Source organism: Mus musculus, chromosome 18, assembly GCF_000001635.26.
Source record: "Mus musculus strain C57BL/6J chromosome 18, GRCm38.p6 C57BL/6J".
Taxonomy (NCBI): Eukaryota; Metazoa; Chordata; class Mammalia; order Rodentia; family Muridae; genus Mus; species Mus musculus.
Window position 1 is genome coordinate 27398013 of NC_000084.6, and position 24578 is coordinate 27422590.

Below are 24578 nucleotides of genomic sequence, written 5' to 3' on the forward strand. Positions count from 1 at the left end.
GAAAGTTACTGATTGTGGCAAATTGAATGGCCTTCATTTCAGCATAATTTAAAGAGGCTGATGTAATCAGAGACCTTATACCACAGTGAGAGACAAGATCTGTGATATTCAGATGGGAAAAGGCTCCTGTGGTTGAGCCTTTCCCATGCCCTCCACTTACTGGCTGCAATGATTTCATAAGTACAAATGAAATTGTTTTGATGGAGGCAAGTCATAGTTCTTTGGGGATATATGAGGGGTAAAGGAGTTGAAGTTGCTAAAGTTCCACTACTGTTATCATATTCAAGGAGATGTGGAATCTTATCCTAGGTCTAATTGTCTGCAAATGAGACACTCTAGTCTCATATTTTGAGTTATGCCCCAGAGCTGAGGGTCAAACTCTGACTTGAGGAGAGGTGAGATGCTTAATTTTTTAAAGTGGGCATGTTTGCTCCCTCTCATTCTGTTGGAAGTCTATAGGGTCAAATAATTTCTTGTCAAATTATATATTTATTCTCTCTACCCCAAGACAATTTTTACTTTAAAAGAATTTATGGCAGGCTTGGCTTTATTACCTAAATGAGGAGTTTCATTTGCAGTTAAATTCAGAAAATAGTGTATTTTCAACAAATACTCCTGCTTTGTTAGAAGTCAGCTTTAGTTATGGGAAGTTTTCTTCTATAATTTTGTTGAAGATATTTGCTGGCCTTTTAAGTTGAAAATCTTCATTCTCATCTACTCCTATTATCCTTAGGTTTGGTCTTCTCATTGTTTCTTGGATTTCCTGGATGTTTTGAGTTAGGATCTTTTTGCATTTTTTTTTATTGTTGTGTCCTTGTTTTCTATGGAATCTTCTGCACCTGAGATTCTGTCTTCCATCTCTTGTATTCTGTTGCTGATGCTGACATCTATGGTCCCTGATTTCTTTCCTGGGATTTCTATCTCCAGAGATGTCTCCGTTTGTGATTTCTTTATTGTTTCTACTTCCATTTTTAGACCCTGGAAGGTTTTGTTAAATTCTTTCACCTGTTTGGTAGTGTTTTCCTATAATTCTTTAAGGGATTTTTGCATTTCCTCTTTAAGGGCTTCTAGCTGTTTACCTGAGTTTTCCTGTATTTCTTTAAGGGAGTTATTTATGTCCTTCTTAAAGTCTTCCATCATCATCATGAGAAGTGATTTTAGATCCATGTCTTGCTCTTCTGGTATTATGGTGTATCCAGGACTTGCTATCATGGGAGAGTTTGGTTCTGATGTTGCCAAGTACCCTTGGTTTCTGTTGCTTCTGTTCTTATGCTTGCCTCCTGCCATATGATTATCTCAAGGGCTTGCTCCCCTCAATATATCTGATTGGAGCCTGTCCTTCCTATAATGCCGGTTGATTCAGGACTCCTCAGAGTCCAGCTTTCTCTGTGATCCTGTGATTCTGGGCTCCTGTAAACGTGAGATTCTGGGTGTGTCAGAGTTCTTGGAAGTCAAGCTTCTTCTGAAACCCTGAAAACCCTGAGTTCCTGGTGGGATCAAGCTCCTGTTATCCTGGGATCCTGGAATCCTAAGATGCTGGGCATGCTACACCACCTGAAAGTGGTGTCTCCTCTGGGGACCTTCAGGCTGTCTGGTATGTTCGAAACCAATGTATGTTAATACTGATCAGAAGGAACCCAAGCCACTGGTCAGACAGGGTTCCCGTGTCCTTGTTCCTGCTGTCACAGGCCTGTCACAATTGGTTTGGAACAGATGTTGTGTTCCACTCACCAGTGATCCTAAGATCACATGGAGAGTCCTCTGGGGACCTTGGGATCATCTGCTGAGTTCATGACCAAGGTGACCGGGAACGGGCCCCAAAACATTTCTTAACTCCAGCTTCAAGAGACTCAACTCCTTCAAAATATGTTGTGTGAGAAAAAATGCTTGTATTTTTAGTAAAGGAAAAGAAATAAATACACATACTTGAACCAGGTATATGCTCTGTGATGTTATATAACATATTTTAACATTCGAAATTAATAATTGCAAAACAAATTAGAAAAAGACTTAAAACATCTTGTAATGAATGTAAGACAAAAAAAAAAGAGAATGAAGACATCAAATTATTTACAACATGTGTAGCATATCTACACACATATACAAAATGCATCTTTATATTTGCAAAAACATACATATACACACAATAAATAAAATTCATTGATTTCAGAATATATACATATACTTGCCATATTTGCACTAACATACATATATGTTTTATAATCATACATTTTCTCAATATACACATAAATATATGCACATACACACATTCATTTTTCATTTGAGCAAAGTGGTCATAACATTTTGTTTGACCACTTAAAGTTCTACCGAGTATCGTTGTTTTACTTTTTTTAAATACAAATATTCTAAAGAGATTCCTGTAGCCTAGTGACATTGAAACATAAAACCAAGTAGCAAACATTGATTTGTGTGTGTGTGGAGATTAATGGGATCACAGAAAATGTAAAACCATATGTTCTAATACAGTATCTGCATGTGGGAGCTAGGGCTTCACCCACACATCCACCCAGAAAAACAGTCTAAAGCTAGCCCTCTTCGTCACTGCCTGAAACGAATGCTGTGCTCATTTCTTTGAAAAAACAGATTAAGAAACAAATTCCCACAAACACTAAGGGTTTATTTTTCAATACATCAAAGATAAATAATTTTTCAACTGATAGAAACCTCCACATTCCTTCCCTCTGCTGTAACAAGTGTTATTGACTTTCAGAGTTATCAGCTTTATTTCTTTTATGAACACTACAAACATAAAATAGTATTTAATAATTCCTTTATTCAATTAAATGTTGACTAAAATTCAGTGCAAAATCATTAAATATAACCTTTTTGGATTACTTTATAATCATTTAGAAAATAAGTCAAAGAAAAAATAGCAAAATCTACATGAGTGTTAAGTGTTAAATGACATAGGGTAGCAATTATAGTGAAGAATACAGTTGGGAACTAAAATATTTAACAATTAAGGATTAGAGATGGGTTGAAATTTAAGAAGGCCAAGGGAAAACAAGAGCAAGATGACATTCCTAGCAACATGAAATATTTGCTGATAGACCAGGAGAGAGGTGATCATGTATAATGATGACAACAGTGAAACATGCCATAATGTGTATAGGTGATCTTTGAAAATTATATCTGAAACAACTTATGTTTTAGATTAAAAGATGATCAAATATGCCATACCTCTCATCTGCATCGATCTAAATATCCATAAAGTATGCAGTCCACTTCTGTCTACATGAAGCACAAATACAAGAGTCAGACATTAACAGAACTTTATGCCTGTTGAACAACCTTCATCCTGACTCTCCTCAATTTGCTTCATTAGTCTTGTCCATGAAATCCTGATTATTACAAGTGTGATTACATTTCTGGATTTGGTAACACGTATATTTCATGAACTTCTTCCATGTTTCTTCCAAGTACTGTCTGAAATAAAACTTTTATCTGCATTAACTAAATTCATCTATTTCAAGCTAAAATCTGCCCAAGTATCATGTTGCTTATGATCCATGTGCTGCATATGGCTACCATCTACTGGTTGTGTCCATTGCAGTCAGCAAAGCTCACCATAAAGGACTCAAGTCTGTCTGTAATATACACAGAAGAGAATAAGGAAGTCTTGAAGAGACTAGATAAATGGTGTTTCTGAAAGTGATATTTTTAGAGAACCAGCACTTTACTCTTATAGGCCAAATCACTTCAGGGTGCCATGTTGTTAAACAAATTCACAAAGAGGTGTGGCAATCAGCTGGAAGAGAAATTGTGGTCCAGCACTGGGACTCGAACCGCTCATCTTCCCCAGCTGCTTCTGCCAAACTTCAGTTCAACAAGTCTCTCCTGCCTTGCTGCTCACTTCTAAACTTTATGATTACTGCTTATTTTAAAAATGGAAGATATGAAAGTTGACTTATTCTTCAAAGGATTAAATTACATTTTATACTGTAATATGTAGTGCAACTTAAAATATCATATTGTGACAGTTTTCCCCCTCCTTGTTGTCACCTAAGGTTGTTTGGTTTTGGTTTTGCTGAAAATGATCACCTACATATTATCTGGTAACCTTAAATGCCACACCACCAAGACACTAGTCCTTCTTCTCTTATTCATAACTTGCTCCTTGAATCTATTGCACAATATTTTTATGTTTGTTAATCAACATATGTTTCATACTGTGTAAGTTTGTTCAGAGGTTCACATGCAAAGAGTTGGTCCTTAGTACTATGGTACTTGGGACTTAGAATAATTGTGGACATGTCTTAGAAGTTGATTAAATTGCCGAAGCGTCTATTTTCCCCTTTTTTGTTCATGATCATCACATAAGGGTTTGGTTTGGCTACATTCGCCTAACATTGCTACAACATGTTCCAAAGCAATGAAGCCACTCAATCATGAACTGTCCCCTAAATTTTAGCAAACACTTTTCTAAAACAACTTATTTCCACAGGTATTTTCTTATAGGGACACTTTGTATAAATATTTAATTTTCTCTTTTTCAATGTAAACTTTGCTAACAGAGACTACAATACAATTCACAAGGGTGCCTTCCAAAAATTGATTGACTGGCAACAATATTCCACATTGTATATGATTATTTTAATTATTCTATGTCAAATGAAGGATCACTGTTACTTGTGTTCATAATAAAAAAGCAAACAATTTTCTGAACTTTAAAAACTGTCATCCATTGGCTGAAATTTCAGGGGTAATATTTACCACAGCTTTCAAATAAAGCAAGCCTGTCTGGTACCAGAATTCATTACATAAACTCTATGTGAAGAAAACGGTACTGTGTACTGGAATGCAGATCAATAAAAAAATGCTATGTGATTTTCTTAGTCATAAATTTGCTGACTCACACAGATAGTGGGGGAGATCATAGACAGAAGTTGTATTTTTTTGTATCTTAGGTTTAGTAACAAAGAATTAACTAAAAGACAGTGATATTGGTTGGCAAAAACTAGGCACAGATATAACTACTGACAAATTTTCGTATTCCAATGAGCAATACTGTCAGATATAAACATAAAGATAAGAAAATGTGTTCAGAGAAAATACTTCAAAAATGATTCCCACCACACAACTAGCATCTGAAAGATGCCATAAAGAACGAGGAAGGTATCTTAACAGTAGAAATGTGTGAAAATATTTCAGGAAAAGAATTGTGCTCAAAAAATACAACAACATAGTATTTCACCTTGAGTTCCAATGCTGGTGAATCTGTTAGAGTAAGCTGGTTGGAAAAGTATATTTGTGCATCTTTTTACGAGGATGCCAAACGAGGTGAATATGATACAGGAGTCTAAATACTACACATATGGTTAGCAATTACACTTCAGGATTAAGTCAGGAATCTTCTCTACTAGAAAATAAAAATGTGAACAAAGTGAGAACCAGAGTAGAATAACCATCAACAAGATAGAGTCTAGTTGAAATAAGGCTTTGCACAGCTGAATTCTGGTGAAGCAGCAGTTATGTTACTGTGGCCATGCGGCCATATATCGGAGCTACATTTTTGATAAAAAATATTATGGAGGAAAGGCCAACCAGATTGAATAAATATATTAAAAATAAAGAATACTAAATGTTGACCTAATTTGTTTTCTAAATGAAACAGGAACCTTATAATTTATGATCGGAATCTGTAGAAACAAACACAGTTCTTCTAGTATTTCAGTGTTAACTGCATTTCTTAAGATTTGGTATATTTCAAAGATACCCAGAAGGTTGTTTTTTTGTTTGTTTGTTTGTTTGTTTGTTTTGTTTTGTGGTTTTTTTTAAAAACTCAGGTTTCTGAGCTTCTTCATTGATTGTGCTGTCTGCACTTAAAACTGTAAAATTCTATTCTAAAATATTTTCAAATAATTGTGATGAGTATTGAGAGACTGCACTATTTGAACTATTGAATTAGCATAGAAATTTCTGTAAGTATGTCTAGGTCTCACTCAGAAGTTAACATTAATGAAAGAGTACAACTTGGGGAGGAGAATGTCAATTGAATGTCAATTCTCTTGATCTGGATTCAAACATTACTGAGACCTGAAGTATGTGTGCCCATTTTTAGGGTATCTGCTGTAGAGTTCCCTGGGTTAGAATGTTGAATTCCAAGTTAAATTGATAATATCTTTCAAAATATATCCTTTCATATTCTTCTACTTTGTATTTTGTCTTATTCAGTGTTTACAGGAAAACAGCAAACTGTCTCCCTATAAAATTCAAGTCAACCTAAACAGTTCTGACTTTGTAATTATACATAATAGTTCTGATTTTTTAATTATATATTTGAAATTAACTTGTGTTTTTTTATTACATTTTTAACATAAAAGCATTATGGGAGAATAACTGAGTATAAGTCAGAGACATTGAAAAGGGTTTTGACACAATTACGTTGTCACAAAGGGTTATATAAGTCATAACTCCTCGTTACCTGCAATGGCCAAGTTGAGGAGCAGGTGTCTACTATTAATCCACTTGGCTCAATGGGGATAATGGGAGTCCTGTGGCCTCATTCCTAAGCCCCAGGTTGAACATTCATCCCAAGATATGAATTAACACGATGTAGCTCCTGCAGTGCTGGGCCGTATTCCTTAATTAATGTGATCATAATAGCAGTGAGGGACTCTAAATTTCCTATGTCACTTCATCTCCTTTAAAGTTTCAATGGTGTAATGAGCTTCATAGTAGGGAAAGCTTTTTGCATGTGAGAGTTTAAGAAGCATGCAGTCAATGTCCACCATGAGACAGAGGGTATGCAGGGATACTAGCTAAGAAAGACACACGAAGAGAAAGTTACTCAGCACTAAATTCCAGTGACATTTTTTTCATTAATTTTGATTATGTTGTAATTTCACCCCAGGGGAAAAACAACTTTTTTTCCTTGACATATAATTGACCATTAAATTTTTCTTTCAACAGTTAGTTATGAAAACTACCACTATATTAATTGCGGAGATTGATAGAAGGCATATAAATTCAAATAAATATACTATCTCTTAACACTCAACTGTTTGGAAACAATTACCTATATGTACCTATACTTAACCTGTATAGGAATTTTAATTCCACACCTTTAATCCTAGGAGAAAGGGAAAAGCAGATCTCTGAATGCAAGGCCATCCTGACAAACAGAGCATGTTCTAGGTTTATAACAAAACAAAACAAAACAAAAATAAATAAATAAATAACTTAAGTCCATGAGGGGTAAGCCCATGCCTTTTATCCAGAACTCAGAAGTCAGTCTGCTTAGTCAGTTGAACTGAGTTCAGTCAGTGCAGTTTGGGACAGCTCAGCTCATGAGTTGGGAGTACCCTGCAATGGACTTGAGTTCATTGGGAGTTCATTCAATTCAGTACAGGTCAGCAGAGGTAGCTGAAAACAGAAAATAAGAGGGAGCCAGATTAGAGTAAATTGCCAGAGTTAGTTTGCGGCCAAGCAGAGCAAGTCAGTGAGAAGCTGAGAGAAACAGCTTGACTTAGTCAGTTTGGAAAGGACTTGGAACCAGAATAGGTGAGTTGAAACAGTTAGCCATAGTTCAGAAAGAACCAGAAAGGATGAGCTTATTCATCAATAAGTCTCAGAGCCTGAAAACATTCTAGGCCTAGATAAGATTTTATGGAGTCTAGAAACTTCTAGGATCAGGCTTAAGTTAGCAGATGGAGGTAGGAAGCCTCGGAGAACAAAATTACTTTAGGCAAACAAAAGTTACATTTACACTTAGTGTGTTTGACTTTTTCCTTTTACCTATCAGTAGAAAATTTCTCCAAAGTCTTTTGAATTTTTGACTCTCAGTGACATGCAAATTTCTTTTTTATGAAAGAGAATCTTGTGTAACTTTGTTATGTAGGCTTTTGTCTCTTTCATGAATCTAACTTATCTTTGATTCTTCTTTAATATTCCTGTATAAATTGAAGTTGATGATACCAAGAAGAGGAATACCAAATAACTACAGTAAAGTCTGCCATTAATTAAAGTAATATTTGATTTTAGTTTCATTTCTATTTGAAATGAAACTCATCACTGACATAATGTTAAGAAATAGATTTCAAATAATAACTCATGTAAAAATTATATTTTCATGATGGCCATCTCTCCCCAGCTCCATGCCAAACTCCAGGATAAAATATCCTACAGATTTCTGAGACATCTGTTTTCCAACAGACTTACAGTGACTTATGAATAAAGAGGCTAACTTGTATGCTTTTACTGTATCTTAGGTCTAGAAGGAAAAGTGCACTGTCTGTACTAATGCTCAAGGCAACTCTAAGAACAAAGGTTATTATTTTTTTCCAAACTATACATTTATACTATGGGGAAAATTATATACCCTTTCTTTTTATGGAAATATCTCATTAAAATACAATCGCATCACTTTCCTCCTTCTGTTTTCTCCCTCCAGCTGATACCAGCTATCTTTCCTCCAACATGGTCCATGTCTCCCCACTTAAAATTAATAGTCAATTTTTTATTATTATTGCTATGTACATATATAATATATGCATGTACAAATACATAAATATGACATACTGTTGTCTGTTTCTCTTATTTATGTATCTATTGTGTTGAAGTTGACCAATTTCTAGTGAATAACCTATAGGGATAACTCATCCCCAGCAGAAGCTAACTTTCCCTCTCTTAGCTGAAGTTCTTTGTCTGTAGGTTGAACCCCATGGAATTTGTTCCCTTTTACATTAGAATATCTATTGGTATTGCCATTTGGGGGAAATTTTGTAGCTATTTTTAGAAGATAAGATTTTAAAATAGACTTCCTGCCAGGTGGTGGTGGTACATGCCTTTAATCCCAGCACTGGGAGGCAGAGACAGGCAGATTTCTGAGTTTGAAGCTAGCCTGGTCTACAGAATGAGTTCCAGGACAGCCAGGGCTACACAGAGAAACCCTGCTTCGAAAAAACAAAAACAAACAAACAAAATAACCCCAACAAATAAAATAGACTTCCTGGTATTCAGGATGTTACAATCTTTCCTGTCCCTTCTTCCTTAATGTTCACCAGTCATAAATGCAAAAGTTAATATGTAAATTCATCTATTCAGTTGGACTCCCTACTATCCATTGAGCTCTGTAATTGTTTGCAGTTGTACTTTTCTATGAACATATACTGCATGCATTATATGATGTCTCAAGGGGGTTGGAGAATGTGCAATGAAAATTATGAAATAAAAATGTATTAGAGAAGATAAAAAGAAATATAGGACAGGCAGGGCCATGTAATGAAGGTCATGGTATACTAGACATGATCACACTGTAATACATGCAGATAAAAAATATCACAATGGAACTCATTGTTCTCTATAACTGCAATATACTAATAACATTGTGTCTGTTTTGACAAGGTATCACAAGAGGATTTAATAGATATATGGTTATTAATCTTATTTGTCAACATGATAAAAGTGGAAGTCAACTAAATCCAAAGTAGCTGGGCACACCTGTGGATTTTCTCTAATGGATCACTGAGATCAGAAGATGCACCCAAAATCTGGTCCATACATTTGCTGTAAGCCTACATATAAGGATTTTGAAACAGAAGTTCTTTGCTTTATTCCTGTTTTCCCTCACTCTTACTGGCATAATTTATCTATCCTGCTACTGAGGTATTCCTTTGCGAGTATTCAGGATTCTACTTCTTCAGGAATAAAAAGTAGATCAAAGGCTAGCTGAGCCAGCCAGCCTCATGCACTAAATAACTACCAAATTTGTGGTCTTTCTCTTGGATGATAGCAATGAACTGAATAGATAGATCACTGCCTGTGTGTGACTCTAATAAATCACCACCCACACCACAAACATGTATAATATATATTTAATTTTTAGTAATATATGTATATTAATTCCATCAATTCTGTTTCTCCCAAGGAGTCAGACTAATATAGATATATGTTACTTTATCTTCCTAATGGTCTCAAAATAATATATTTAAACCCACAACATAAAATAAATAGAAGTCTTCCTCTGCTATGGTTATTATTTTAATGCTTATCATTGGGAAATAAATATCTTATATTTTATATTCTGACACTGAAGATTCTAGAATAGGAAACAGAAAAAATGTCCTCAGACTTATGACATATATGTTAATCGTCATCTACTCTTCAAGTGCATCAAATGCAGCAATGACTTATAGAAAAATCTATCACTCCAACATGTATAGCAATAAGTCACAAATCTTTGGATTCATTGGCAAGCAGAAAACAAAACCAAGAGAGAAAATCCTAAAGTTCAGATAACTCAATTTTTGAAATTTATGCCTGGCATAGCAACTGTTATTCTGAGATTAACACACATAGTTCATTGTTGAAGCAAACCATATTACAAAGTATATGATGGGCCTCTCTGTTGTCAACTGCACTCTGAAATGGTAAAATACATCCTGTAGATATGACTGTACATACACACACACCAGTAAGCCTATTGCATTCTTCAACCTCCAGTATCAAACACTTCTTATTCTGCATAAATAAATTATGTGATGCTTATATGGAGCATGTTACATATCCACCTATTTCTCAAAGAACATTTTCAAAGTTAAGCAATGCAGAGCTATACCTTTACCTCAGGCCACACTAAGAAATTTACTGGGCTTTACCCCTTTCAAAATACACTTTAGGTATGCAGCAACACAAACAGTATTATGAGATTACAGATCATATTTGCTTATATATTTCTGCCTCATGGTTCAGTTAACCCAATGTTGATCTCTTTTCTCAATGTGTTATTCTCTCTACACATTACTTCTGTCTTCTGAGCTGTTATTTCATTGAGTTCTTGGTCCTGAATAAAAATGAATTATTGTTAGGTGAGACATTCATCTTGGGAAGAAAATTTGCTCTGAAGTAAAATGAACGACAATGTTCAATTATGACATTGACAATCAATAATAGGTCTGCTTGCTTAAATCCATAGCCACTTTTGGTGAAATCTAAGAGAAAAATATAATCTGTATTACTTAATAGAGAAAAGTAGAATTTTAAAATTTCTATCCTCATATTCTTTCTTGGGACTCTCAAAGTCTTTTAAGATCTCTTACATTTCCATGAAAAAAATATATATATTAAAAACACGAGTCTTAATATCAGTATCAGGACCTGAGCTGTAAAAACAGTGTCCTAGCAAAGTCTATAAAGGTATTTATGCTTTAATCTTAATAGTTTAATTGAATTTAAACAGGAAAGCTATATGGATAGAGCTATACCTTTCTGCAAATACATTCCAGAATGATGATAAGGTCAGTGACTTGCTGGTAGTTTCTAGCCTTGAAGAGGAAGCAGACTTAGAGCATTAAATGTAGATTGTAACCAGTGTAGCCCAAATATGAGATGTACAACCAAGAGCAGGTGACTGTTGAAACTCTGTCAAAAGAAACAACAGCCTCATGATCTACTCACTCAGTTCATATGGTAGAAGTCAGAAGAATCACTAGAAGTGGGGTTTCACAAGAGTGACTTGGGGTTTTGAAGAAACACAGAGTTTATTTCTGAGATTTCTCTGGATGAATAAAAAGAAAAACAAGAAGATGTGGGTCACATATTTGCCTAAAACTGATTTGACCAGCACTGTGGTAATATATAATATAATTTATTAGGAGACATTGGTGGCCAACACAGGGGATGCCAGGATCTCCATGCTAGAACTGAGGCAGGGTGAGCAAATGTGAGACTCAAGTCTATGGAGAGTCTTAGGGTTGGCATCGCTGGGAAGAGACACCATGACCAAAGCAACTCTTATAAAGGTCAAGCTTTAATTGGGGCTGGCTTACAAGTTCTAAGGTTCAGTTCATTATCAACATGGCTGGAAGCATGGCAACATACAGACAGCCATTGCACTGAAGGATGTAGTCCCTGCTACATCTTATTCCAAAGGCAACCAGGAGAAGCCTGGCATCCTCAGGTAGCTAGAAAGAAGCTCTCTTACCACAATGAGTAATGATGTAGCATAGGAGAAAACTACAAAAGGCCAAACACCACAGTGACACACATCCCCCAACAAAGCCACACCTTCTAACAGTACCAGTACCTATGAGCCAAGCATACTTAAACCACCAAATGCTGTGAAAGGAGCAGCAAGTTTGTTCATAAACTTTCTGTAATTCCTTCTAGAATTACGACTATACCACTAAATTCTTTCACGTGCTCTGGGGTACATAACAGGATGTTTCAAAACACCACATCTAGTTACTATTGCAACATCATCACCTGCAATATGCAAATGGTGAACTTGTAGGGACATGTATATTGTTGCTGCTATAGTTGATACTTCTAAAACAGGAGGAAAATCTTCATAAGCCGATACCCTTTCAGGTTCACTTTTACAAATACTTTGCAGTAGTTGGGATCTCCATTCTTTTATTCAACTTGGAGTAGATCTACTTTATCTCCTCAATGAGAAATGGTCAAAATCACATCAATGAATACTAAGATGAAATTAAATTTCTATTGCTAAAGCTGCTATCATCCTACATTACAACATGCCTAGCTCTTAGTAGCTTGGTTCATCTGTTTACACTTTTCTGTAGCAAGCAATAAATTAATGGCTGCATTTTTTTCATCTCAGTAAAGTGATTCCCTGAGATAATTTTCCATTTTTTAAGAACTGCATTTGTGTGGGAGTGCAGAAAAGAGGTTAAAAAATGGATAAAAATCTGCTGATAAATTTAATTTTTTTTTTGCTAAAATCACAGCAGTAAAACAGCTGAAGCCCAAATGTAGAGAATCATGTCTCCTGAAAATAAATATCCCCCAAGCTCATAAACATGAAGGCTAGTGGTCAGGACTGAGCAGATGTTTATTGCCTCATGCACCCTCTGCTACTCTGGGATAATCTCTTAAATATCCCAAATCCAGTTTGAATTTAAATTAGATTCATATTTTCTTTCACGATTATTCCATTAAAAATATCATATGATTAGCCAATTAAATAGAGGAAAAATCAGTATGAGAGCAATCCCCCTTAATATTTTCAATTAAGATGTAGTGTGGCCAATAAAAACGGCTTACATTTTCATTTTATGGGTACCTATGGAGAACATTATGACACAAACGACTCAGAAGAAGGTAATCGTTTCAAAATATATTGTAGTGGTAGACTGTAAACAGTGCAGTGTGTTAGCTTACAAGGGATGTGATGAAAATACAAAGATTTTTTTCAAAGGGGATTCATGTTTATTTTATAGTCTTTGAGGGTGCTTGTGCCTGCCAATTTATAGCGCATATTTCTAAACTGCCACAGAGCATTCTTCCCAGGAAGGGTGGGAAGGTGAGGAGATACCATTAGGGGATAATATGTTTTTAAGGAGAACAGAATCACATAGCTACTCCATCCTCCTGATGTCTAGATTGCAAATGAAACTTCAGGAGGGCACAGAATTAAAGCTTCAGATCCTTATAGAACTGTAAAGCAAGGCTGAGTAGCTGGGGCCACATAATGTCAAAACAGCAGGAGTGTCGAAAATTTGTAACTCAAGTCATAGCATCTGATATTTGGACCGAATTATTTCTTTTTTTTTTTCTCAGACTTCTTGAGATTCTATGACTCCAATTAATCTTAATAATTTTTAGTGGCTCTAGTATGTCAAAGCGTTTTTTACAAGCTCTTCTCTGAATATAATCTTATTGCATTAGGCTAGCAGTGATTCACTAGTAACAGCCTGGGGAAGGCCCTCAATTTCTCATATTAAAAATGTTTATCACCCTTTTATTTGGAACTTATGTACTTGATTCTGACTGCATGGCAGTTGATCAAACCTTATAGGCTGAAGATAGATCACAGGATAGAGAGATTTGACACATTTATTACATTTATTCATTTATATAAAATTTGACCTCCAGCTGTGAGAACACTTCTCCCAATACTGATACAATAATGTAAAAATAACTGGAGAATAATATCGAAAGACATGCAAATAATAACGAAGTCATCATTTTCAAATTTTATATAAAAGTATTTAATGTCCATTTTGTGAGATCGTCTCCAAAGACTCTAATATATATTATTTAGATATTTTTCCACAAGACCGTAAGATTGGTGTTTTCATCAGACTTAACAAACATCATGCAGCTTCAAGAAGTTAGTGATGGATCACTTCAATTAGAACCAACCCAGGCTGAAGTCTGTCACCCTTACGTGTGCTTGACATTGTTGGAACTATGCGAAATCTGGAACAAATAGGGAAAAGATGTGTCAGTGGAAATCTGCCCCATCAAGAAACTTAACATTTTATCTGCTTCTCAAGTTACTGAAATTTGTACTTCAAGTGATTTGATAAATTTCCCATTGCTACTAATGAATATAATGAAGAATGAAGGGTACAAATGAGTCACTGAACCAGAATTTTCTGTCCTTTGAGTATTAAAGCATCGGTTTTCTCAATAAGCTTTTCATTTTCCTATAGATCCTGGAAATGCATGACATACTCAGTGTGAAATTCCAGCTTTCACTCTGTGGGAACATGCAGGAGTAGAAACAGACCATGTTTTAATCTGGACAGGTAACACACAGTCCCGATAACGGAACACTATCCTTGACTCTTTTTTCTTAGGCAAGAAACACTCCCATGTTTCCCCCAATCAAGTAGTATAGCTTTGATAATATTTATCATGGTCACCTCCGAAGTGCTGTCCTTCAACCAATGATTTGGCTATAAGAAGAGTGATGACAAAATGTGTATTGTAAGGACTTTGCTGATTTTGCTGATTGTGAGTATTTTAGTGCTGTGAAAAAATGTGTCTTTGGAAGTAATAAAATATTATCTGCAAAGAAAAAATAAATCTTAGTATGGATCTTGTGAACATATCAACATACAATATGGCTTTAAAGACTATACATTCTTAAAGAAAATATCATAGCATTGTTAGTTTTATTCTTTTTTAAAGTTGGAATACATTTTCTGTTAGCATTCTGGTACATTCTAGATGATATAAATTTTCAACTCAAGTCTTACTTTGGCTCTAAGTTTACACAATGACTTTCTTAAGAACTTCACAGCAGCATAGCTCTGTATTCAACCTTGTTGATGCATAGAACATGTAGTGTTCAATAATGAATGACCAGAAATGTTTCAGTTCCCTCTTCTGGTGATTAAGACCTCACCTCACCTGGGGCCATCAATGCTGCTTGGGAACTTTTGGGAAGGTCCTGAAACACTTGCCCCTTGGAAAGGGAGAGGCTAATTACCATTTCTAAAAGGGGGCAGGGAAGGAAAAGGTCAGCTTGGGCCACCAATGGGCTTAAACCAACACATGCTGTTACCAAAGTCTACCCTTAAACTGTATAAACAGTATATGCTTAGGATGTTCAGTCTTCTCTGCCCCATTGCAGGACAATTCCAGCATGCTGGATCAATAAACCTCTTGCTTGTTGCATTGATGTCAGTCTCTGTGTGTCTGTGAGTGGGACATCCTGGACATAAGGATCATTGGGTGTTACATATCCATTTAAAAGGATAACTACTTTTTTACCTCAGCATTTTACTAAACAACCATAAGTCCAGGCTAACTATAAGGTGTGACAAAGGACAGAAAATAAATAATTAAATAAGTAAATAAAGGCATTGCACTGATGATATACAAAACGAAAACTATGATTTTACAGAACCCAGGTGTTAGCACTCACAGAAAATATGATAAAACAACTAATATGATTATAATTACTATAATAATGTTTTTTGGCATAAGTGAACAATGTGCAAGTCAGATTAAAAGTTTTTCTAGAGATATGAGATGACAAGAAGTACATGGATGTACATTTAACATGTTTTCAAAACAACAGTAACATAAATGTAGACTATATTTTACTGTCCCCTTCTGTAGATTCATTCTAAACATCCAAGTTAGCAATCAGCAAGGCCATAATAATCATAAAATAAATGTATAGTGTCAAAATAAGTATAAAAAGAGAAAGAATGGGGACAAAAAAAGAACCAAAAAATATTAGGGAGGATTTATAATGTATAACAAATCATTACAATGGGGCTGAAAAGACCACTTAGCAGTTCATAGTACGCAATGTGTTTCTGAGGGATTAAAGTTCAAGTCCCTGCAGCCACATCAGGCTTCTCACAAAGCCCTGTACCACCAACTATAGAAGATCAAATATCTTCTCTGGCCTCTGCAGTCAATGTATACACAGGGTACACACTCACATAGACACACGCATACATAATATAATTAAAACTTTTGTTACAAGCCCATCTTTCCCATAGTGTATTCTGTGGTCATAAATGGAGTAAGATAAATTTTGTTAATCAATCACAAAAGAATTATTACTTTGGGGTTACTTTGAACTTGTGGAGAGAAAGATAGATGGGAAATGTTTAGTTTCAAAAGAAGACTGCATAATCAGTAATCCTGATGTAATTTCCATTTGTGTAATGATTTTAATCTGTTTTTAAAGAATATGTCTTAAAGAATATGTAACTTATGGCTATGAGGTAATCCTTTTCTTACGTAGAGAACTTTGTCTCAGATGGTATAAAATGGCTAAGAGAAAAAATAAAGTTGTTGGAGTCAAAAACAAACAAACAAACAAACAAATAAATAAATAAATAAATAAATAAATGTAGTAAGATATACAAAGGTGTACGCTTTAGTGCTGAAGCACTAGAGGAAGACCTAAATAAAAGAGAAGACACTTAATTAGTCTCAATAACTTGAGAAAAGAAAATTGCTTAAAGTCATAAATACATCTATTTTAATGACTAATAGAAAACTACATTAAGTCCTCTGTAGTAAGAAATATACAGATACACTGAGAATAGTGGAAAATACGAAGGCTAGAAACAGAATAGGGCAAATTGTCGTTATTTTAGCAAGTATAGAACATGTGAAAGGGAGAATAGATATTATATATGTAGAAGTAACATGTAAAATGAAAAATTACAAAAATGTCAGAAAATATATTGGTTGTTGAGAATGCTAAATTTACACATAGACAAGTAGTAACAAATTGGTTGTTTCATAAAATAATTGAATTTCTTAGCTAAAAATACTATTAAAATAATTTGTGAAATTGGAACACTGCAATAAAAATGTATACCAAGTAGCTGACAAGTGTTTTATTTGAAATAAAGTAAATACTTTTTAAATTCTGGGAATACTAAAAGAATAAATAAATAAATATGTTAGGCACATATATGGTCAGATTCAAGTTGTAACAGTTTCATCCAAGTACTTTACAGATTAATTATATAACATCACTGGACAAGTCACAAAAGACATATTGAAAGTAGTCATTTCCCTCCAGGACCCCAAAAATGCATTAAAATCAAAAGTAAAAGTGACACAATTGATATTCCATATATTAATAATTTATTTTGTATATTTCTTACTATATATGGGTATTCTCCATAAGCCACGAGTATATTAAAAAAATATTGTTTACTTTCTGAGAAGTAGACTGTTGCCTAGCTGTGTTTTATATTGATTGCTCATTTATTTACACTATGGATGATATAACAGTGTGAAAATTATATATATACATATATATATATGTATATATATGTATATATATACATTCACACATATGCATACACATATGCATATGTGTACACATGATACATCATATACATATAAACATACACTTACACATACATGCATATACATATACAACACTTAACATCTGGTGATGGCTTGTTCCATGTGATTATGAAGATGTTCATAGTTTGTGTGTGTGTGTGTGTGTGTGTGTGTGTGTGTGTGTGTTTGCTGAGACTCTATGTATCAGACCTCCTCAGGTCACATTTATTAACAGTTTTGTTCTTCTTCATAGTTTCTCTTGTTTCCACGTGTTGGGGAATTTTTTCCTAGTTAGTGAGAAAATTTGTTCAAACAGCTCATGTGGAGAATGAGTTTCACTGCTCCTATTGGATTTGAGTTCATTTGTGCTTTGCTGCCTTTGTGGGAGGTTTTCTTTTTTTCTTTTTTTTTTTCCTTTTTTTCCCATTTTTTATTAGGTATTTAGCTCATTTACATGTCCAATGCTATACCAAAAGTCCCCCATACCAACACCCCCCACTCCCCTACCCACCCACTCCCACTTTTTGGACGTGGCGTTCCCCTGTACTGGGGCATATAAAGTTTGCAAGTACAATGGGCCGCTCTTTCCAGTGATGGCCGACTTGGCCATCTTTTGATACATATGTAGCTAGAGACAAGAGCTCCGGGGTACTGGTTAGTTCATATTGTTGTTCCACCTATAAGGTTGCAGTTCCCTTTAGTTCCTTGGGTGCTTTCTCTAGCTCCTCCATTGGGGGCCCTGTGATCCATTCAATAGCTGACTGTGAGCATCCACTTCTGTGTTTGCTAGGCCCTAGCATAGTCTCACAAGAGACAGCTATATCTGGGTCCTTTCAGCAAAATCTTGCTAGTGTATGCAAAGGTGTCAGCTTTTGGAAGCTGATCATGGGGTGGATCTCTGGATATGGCAGTCTCTACATGGTCCATCCTTTCATCTCAGCTCCCAACTTTGTCTCTGTAACTCCTTCCAAGAGTGTTTTGTTCCCACTACTAAGGAGGGGCATAGTGTCCACACTTCAGTCTTCATTTTTCTTGAGTTTCATGTGTTTAGGAAATTGTATCTTATATCTTGGGTATCCTAGGTTTGGGGCTAATATCCACTTATCAGTGAGTACATATTGTGTGAGTTCCTTTGTGAATGTGTTACCTCACTCAGGATGATGCCCTCCAGGTCCATCCATTTGGCTAGGAATTTCATAAATTCATTCTTTTTAATAGCTGAGTAGTACTCCATTGTGTAGATGTACCACATTTTCTGTATCCATTCCTCTGTTGAGGGGCATCTGGGTTCTTTCCAGCTTCTGGCTATTATAAATAAGGCTGCTATGAACATAGTGGAGCATGTGTCCTTCTTACCAGTTGGGGCATCTTCTGGATATATGCCCAGGAGAGGTATTGCTGGATCCTCCGGTAGTACTATGTCCAATTTTCTGAGGAACCGCCAGACTGATTTCCAGAGTGGTTGTACAAGCCTGCAATCCCACCAACAATGGAGGAGTGTTCCTCTTTCTCCACATCCTCGCCAGCATCTGCTGTCACCTGAATTTTTGATCTTAGCCATTCTGACTGGTGTGAGGTGGAATCTCAGGGTTGTTTTGATTTGCATTTCCATGACGATTAAGGATGTTGAACATTTTTTCAGGTGCTTCTCTGCTATTCGGTATTCCTCAGGTGAGAATTCTTTGTTCAGTTCTGAGCCCCATTTTTTAATGGGGTTATTTGATTTTCTGAAGTCCACCTTCTTGAGTTATTTATATATATTGGATATTAGTCCCCTATCTGATTTGGGATAGGTAAAGATCCTTTCCCAATCTGTTGGTGATCTTTTTGTCTTATTGACGGTGTCTTTTGCCTTGCAGAAGCTTTGCAATTTTATGAGGTCCCATTTATTGATTCTCGATCTTACAGCACAAGCCATTGCTGTTCTATTCAAGAATTTTCCCCCTGTATCCATATCTTCGAGGCTTTTCCCTACTTTCTCCTCTATAAGTTTCAGTGTCTCTGGTTTTATGTGGAGTTCCTTAATCCACTTAGATTTGAAGTTAGTACAAGGAGATAGTACTGGATCAATTCGCAATCTTCTACATGATAACAGCCAGTTGTGCCAGCACCATTTGTTGAAAATGCTGTCTTTCTTCGACTGGATGGTTTTAGCTCCCTTGTCAAAGATCAAATGACCATAGGTGTGTGGGTTCATCTGTGGGTCTTCAATTCTGTTGCATTGGTGTACTTGTCTGTCAGTATACCAGTACCATGCAGTTTTTATCACAATTGCTCTGTAGTACAGCTTTAGGTCAGGCAAGGTGATTCCACCAGAGGTTCTTTTATCCTTAAGAAGAGTTTTTGCTATCCTAGGTTTTTTGTTATTCCAGGTGAATCTGCCGATTGCCCTTTCTAATTCGTTGAAGAATTGAGTTGGAATTTTGATGGGGATTGCATTGAATCTGTAGATTGCTTTTGGCAAGATAGCCATTTTTACTATATTAATCCTGCCAATCCATGAGCATGGGAGATCTTTCCATCTTCTGAGATCTTCTTTAATTTCTTTCTTCAGAGACATGAAGTTCTTGTCATACAGATCTTTCACTTCCTTAGTTAGAGTCATGCCTAGGTATTTTATATTAGTTGTGACTATTGAGAAGGGTGTTGTTTCCCTAATTTCTTTCTCAGCCTCTTTATCTTTTGTGTAGAGAAAGGCCATTGACTTGTTTGAGTTAATTTTATATCCAGCTACTTCACCGAAGCTGTTTATCAGGCTTAGGAGTTCTCTGGTGGAATTTTTAGGGTCACTTATATATATACTATCATATCATCTGCAAAAAGTAATATTTTGACTTCCTCCTTTCCAATTTGTATCCCCTTGATCTCCTTTTGTTGTCTAATTGCTCCGGCTAGGACTGCAAGTACAATGTTGAATAGGTAGGGAGAGAGTGGACAGCCTTGTCTAGTCCTTGATTTTAGTGGGATTGCTTCAAACTTCTCACCATTTACTTTGATGCTGGCTACTGGTTTGCTGTAGATTGCTTTTATCATGTTTAGGTATGGACCTTGAATTCCTGATCTTTCCAAGACTTTTATCATGAATGGTTGTTGGATTTTGTCAAATGCTTTCTCAGCATCTAACGAGATGATCATGTGTTTTTTGTCTTTGATTTTGTTTATATACTGGATTACGTTGATGGATTTCCATATATTGAACCATCCCTGCATCCCTGGGATGAAACCTACTTGGTCAGGATGGATGATTGTTTTGATGTGTTCTTGGATTTGGTTAGCAAGAACTTTATTGAGGATTTTTGCATCAACATTCATAAGGGATATTGGTCTGAAGTTCTCTATCTTTGTGGGGTCTTTTTGTCATTTAGGTATCAGAGTAATTGTGGCTTCATAGAATGAGTTGGGTAGAGTACCTTCTGTTTCTATTTTGTTGAATAGTTTGTGAAGAACTGGGATTAGATCTTCTTTGAAGGAATGATAGAACTCTGCACTAAACCCATCTGGTCCTGGGCTTTTTTTGGTTGGGAGACTATTAATGACTGCTTCTATTTCTTTGGGGGATATAAGGCTGTTTAGATCATTAACCTGATCTTGATTCAACTTTGGTACCTGGTATCTGTCTAGAAACTTCTCCATTTCATCCAGGTTCTCCAGTTTTGTTGAGTATAGCCTTTTGTAGAAGGATCTGATGGTGTTTTGGATTTCTTCAGGATCTGTTGTTATATTTCCCTTTTCATTTCTGATTTTGTTAATTAGAATGCTTTCCCTGTGCCCTCTAGTGAGTCTGGCCAAGGGTTTGTCTATCTTGTTGATTTTTCTCAAAGAACCAGCTCCTAGATTGGTTGATTCTCTAAATGGTTCTTCTTGTTTCCACTTGGTTGATTTCGCCCCTGAGATGATTATTTCCTGCCTTCTACTCCTCTTGGGTGAATTTGCTTCCTTTTGTTCTAGAGCTTTTAGGTGTGTTGTCAAGCTGCTAAAGTGTGCTCTCTCTTGTTTCTTTTTGGAGGCACTCAAAGCTATAAGTTTTCCTCTTAGAAATGCTTTCATTGTGTCCCATAAGTTTGGGTATTTTGTGGCTTCATTTTCATTGAACTCTAAGAATTCCTTAATTTCTTTCTTTATTCCTTCCTTGACCAAGGTATCATTGAGAAGAGTGTTGTTCAGTTTCCACGTGAATGTTGGCTTTCTGTTATTTTTTTTGTTATTGAAGATCAGCCTTAGTCCATGGTGATCTGATAGGATGCATGGGACAATTTCAATATTTTTGTATCTGTTGAGGCCTGTTTTGTGATCTATTATGTGGTCAATTTTGGAGAAGGTACCATGAGGTGCTGAGAAGAAGGTATATCCTTTTGTTTTAGGATAAAATGTTCTGTAGATATCTGTTAGATCCAATTGTTTCATAACTTCTGTTAGTTTCACTGTGTCCCTGTTTAGTTTCTGTTTCCATGATCTGTCCATTGGTGAAAGTGGTGTGTTGAAGTCTCCCACTATTATTGTGTGAGGTGCAATGTGTGCTTTGAGCTTTACTAAAGTGTCTTTAATGAATGTGGCTGCCCTTGTATTTGGAGCATAGATATTCATAATTGAGAGTTCCTCTTGGAGGATTTTACCTTTGATGAGAATGAAGTGCCCCTCTTTTTTTTTTTTTTTTTTTTTGATGACTTTGGGTTGGTAGTCAATCTTATCAGATATTAGGATGGCTACTCCGGCTTCTTTCTTCATACCATTTGCTTGGAAAATTGTTTTCCAGCCTTTCATTCTGAGGTAGTGTCTATCTTTTTCTCTGAGATGAGTTTCCTTTAAGCAGCAAAATGTTGGGTCTTGTTTTTCGAGATGAGGTGGTGTGGCTATGTGTGCATGTTCCAGGCTGACTGGCTTCAAAAGCTTTTTCCTGTTTATTTTTTGCTGTTGTCCAGATAATTTACTTACTTAACTAAGAACATTTCTATGGATCAACGCTTAACTCCTCACTGTCCAACATCAAATCTTCCGTTGTAAGACTCCAGGGAGCCTTAGCTTACAGGGGACCTCCTGAGTGAACCACATGGAGCCAGGATCGATGTAAAAAGCCAGAAGAATTTATTGTTCCAGTGTACTGGGGTCGTCCTAGACCCAAAAAAGAGGTGGTGACCCCCAACACCAGTTCAGCAAGTTTTTATATGGTTTCCAGGGGCAGAACAGAATGTTAGCAACTAGGTAAAATATGATTGGCGGAGCAGTGCACCCTTTAAGCTGATTGGTCTTTAAGGAATGAGGTGACAGTGACTTCCCTTGTGAGAAGGTGAGCAATGGTCATCCTGGCTGAAAATATCTCCACCCTCCGGTCCGTTCCCACCCTGTGGTCTGAGAAATGCTAATTAGCCTCTCTTTCCGGAGGGATGAGTGATTCATGACCTTCCCAAAGTTCCTATGCTGACCTTTTCACTAAAACTTTTATAAAACGTATCATTGTAAATTTAAGTCCATTAAAAGAAAACCCACAAAATAAAATTAGAACATGTAGGTTTATCCCAGCAAACAAGAATGGCCAACCTTGATACTGAAACTTTCTTTTAATTATTATTTAGTTTTCTGTTTTATCTACTTTGTTAGACTTATGGCCAAAGAATCTTTATTTACATGTGACTTAAGATTATAATATAAATTTTTAATTTATCATGATCTATTTCATGATTATATATCACTGGTCACAAAGTCTTCACACCTGAATATTGTCATTTCTTTCAGCTTTTGTCTCATTGCCAACATTTCCCATCACTACAAGGCCCACATTTAATTTTAACCTCTGATAGTTTCCTAAGACTTAAATAGGAAACAGTTCTTCATCATGCTGTTCTTGCTGATTCATGTTCACTTGAAATGCACATTCCCACATGGGAAGTCATTTCCCTCCTTCCCTTAATACTTTATGTGACTCATTTGTTATTGTGGTCTTTGTATTTATACATTCTTTCAATCTATTACTTCTTCCAGAATCATCACTTTAATACAAAGTTGTGACTCTCTATGTAATTCTGGGGCTGTCAGTTATACTAAGATAATCACTGCACATTCAGGCTTGTGCCTCCAGCTGAGTGCCCTTGCCAGCAGATGCAGAACTCTATTCTATCTCCCAAGTGCACTCTCCTGACAACTACACTGAGTTCCCCCTGTGTTTTCGGTGAAGTCATTTCCACTCTATATGACTACCCTCTGTTTTTCAAAGCCACCTCCTTGTCTCTGTGTGCCCTCTGTGTGAGCAGGCTGGCTCAGACCTTGTTTGCTACAGTTGCTCCCTTACCTAGGGTGGAGTCTTCCTACCTAGGTAAAGTCTTTTGTCTGCCACATCTGCAGCTTTCTGCAAAAAGCTACCTGCTGAGCAGCTGAGCTTGTTTTCCTGACAGATCCTAACAAAGCAACCAAAAGATTCTGGCATGGTGGGGGATGAGTTCCTCCTCTTTATAAGGTCAGACTCATAAGTAAACATTGGCCCTTGATCAGAGAACTTTGCCTTGGCTCCTTATTTCTCTTGCTGCCTTTCCATGCAACTCCAACTTTCCTTTCAGGAATCCAGTAACCTGTGGCCACTGGAGGTTATATCTCGGCAGTGTAAGAGTTCTAAAGATGTTAACTTGGGAATACATCTGGGCTTTCTCCTTAGTCACTCTGTCTGAGGCCTCATTTTCTTTCATGTCACTGTCTTAGGTATGCTTTGTTTTGACTGTTCCTATGTTGAGAAGAAGAATTGTATAGATCAAATATAAAATGATCACATGACTGCTTCCAGAATCTCCTCCATTCTCCTGATGAAGGGCTATCATGATACCTCCCTTTACAACTAGCTTCTCTTCCTCTCTGGAAATCCCCCCTTTTTGAAACTTGCAATTTATCCCCATCTTTAGGGGACTTATCTTAGCACTGAGAATTCTTGACAGACACTTCTAGTTTCATCTCTATCAATACTGCTAATTGTTAGGCATCCTTGAAACTGTTCATGGCTCCAGGGTAACCTTTGAATAGACAGGGACTGACACAGATCTTGGGCTCTAAGACTT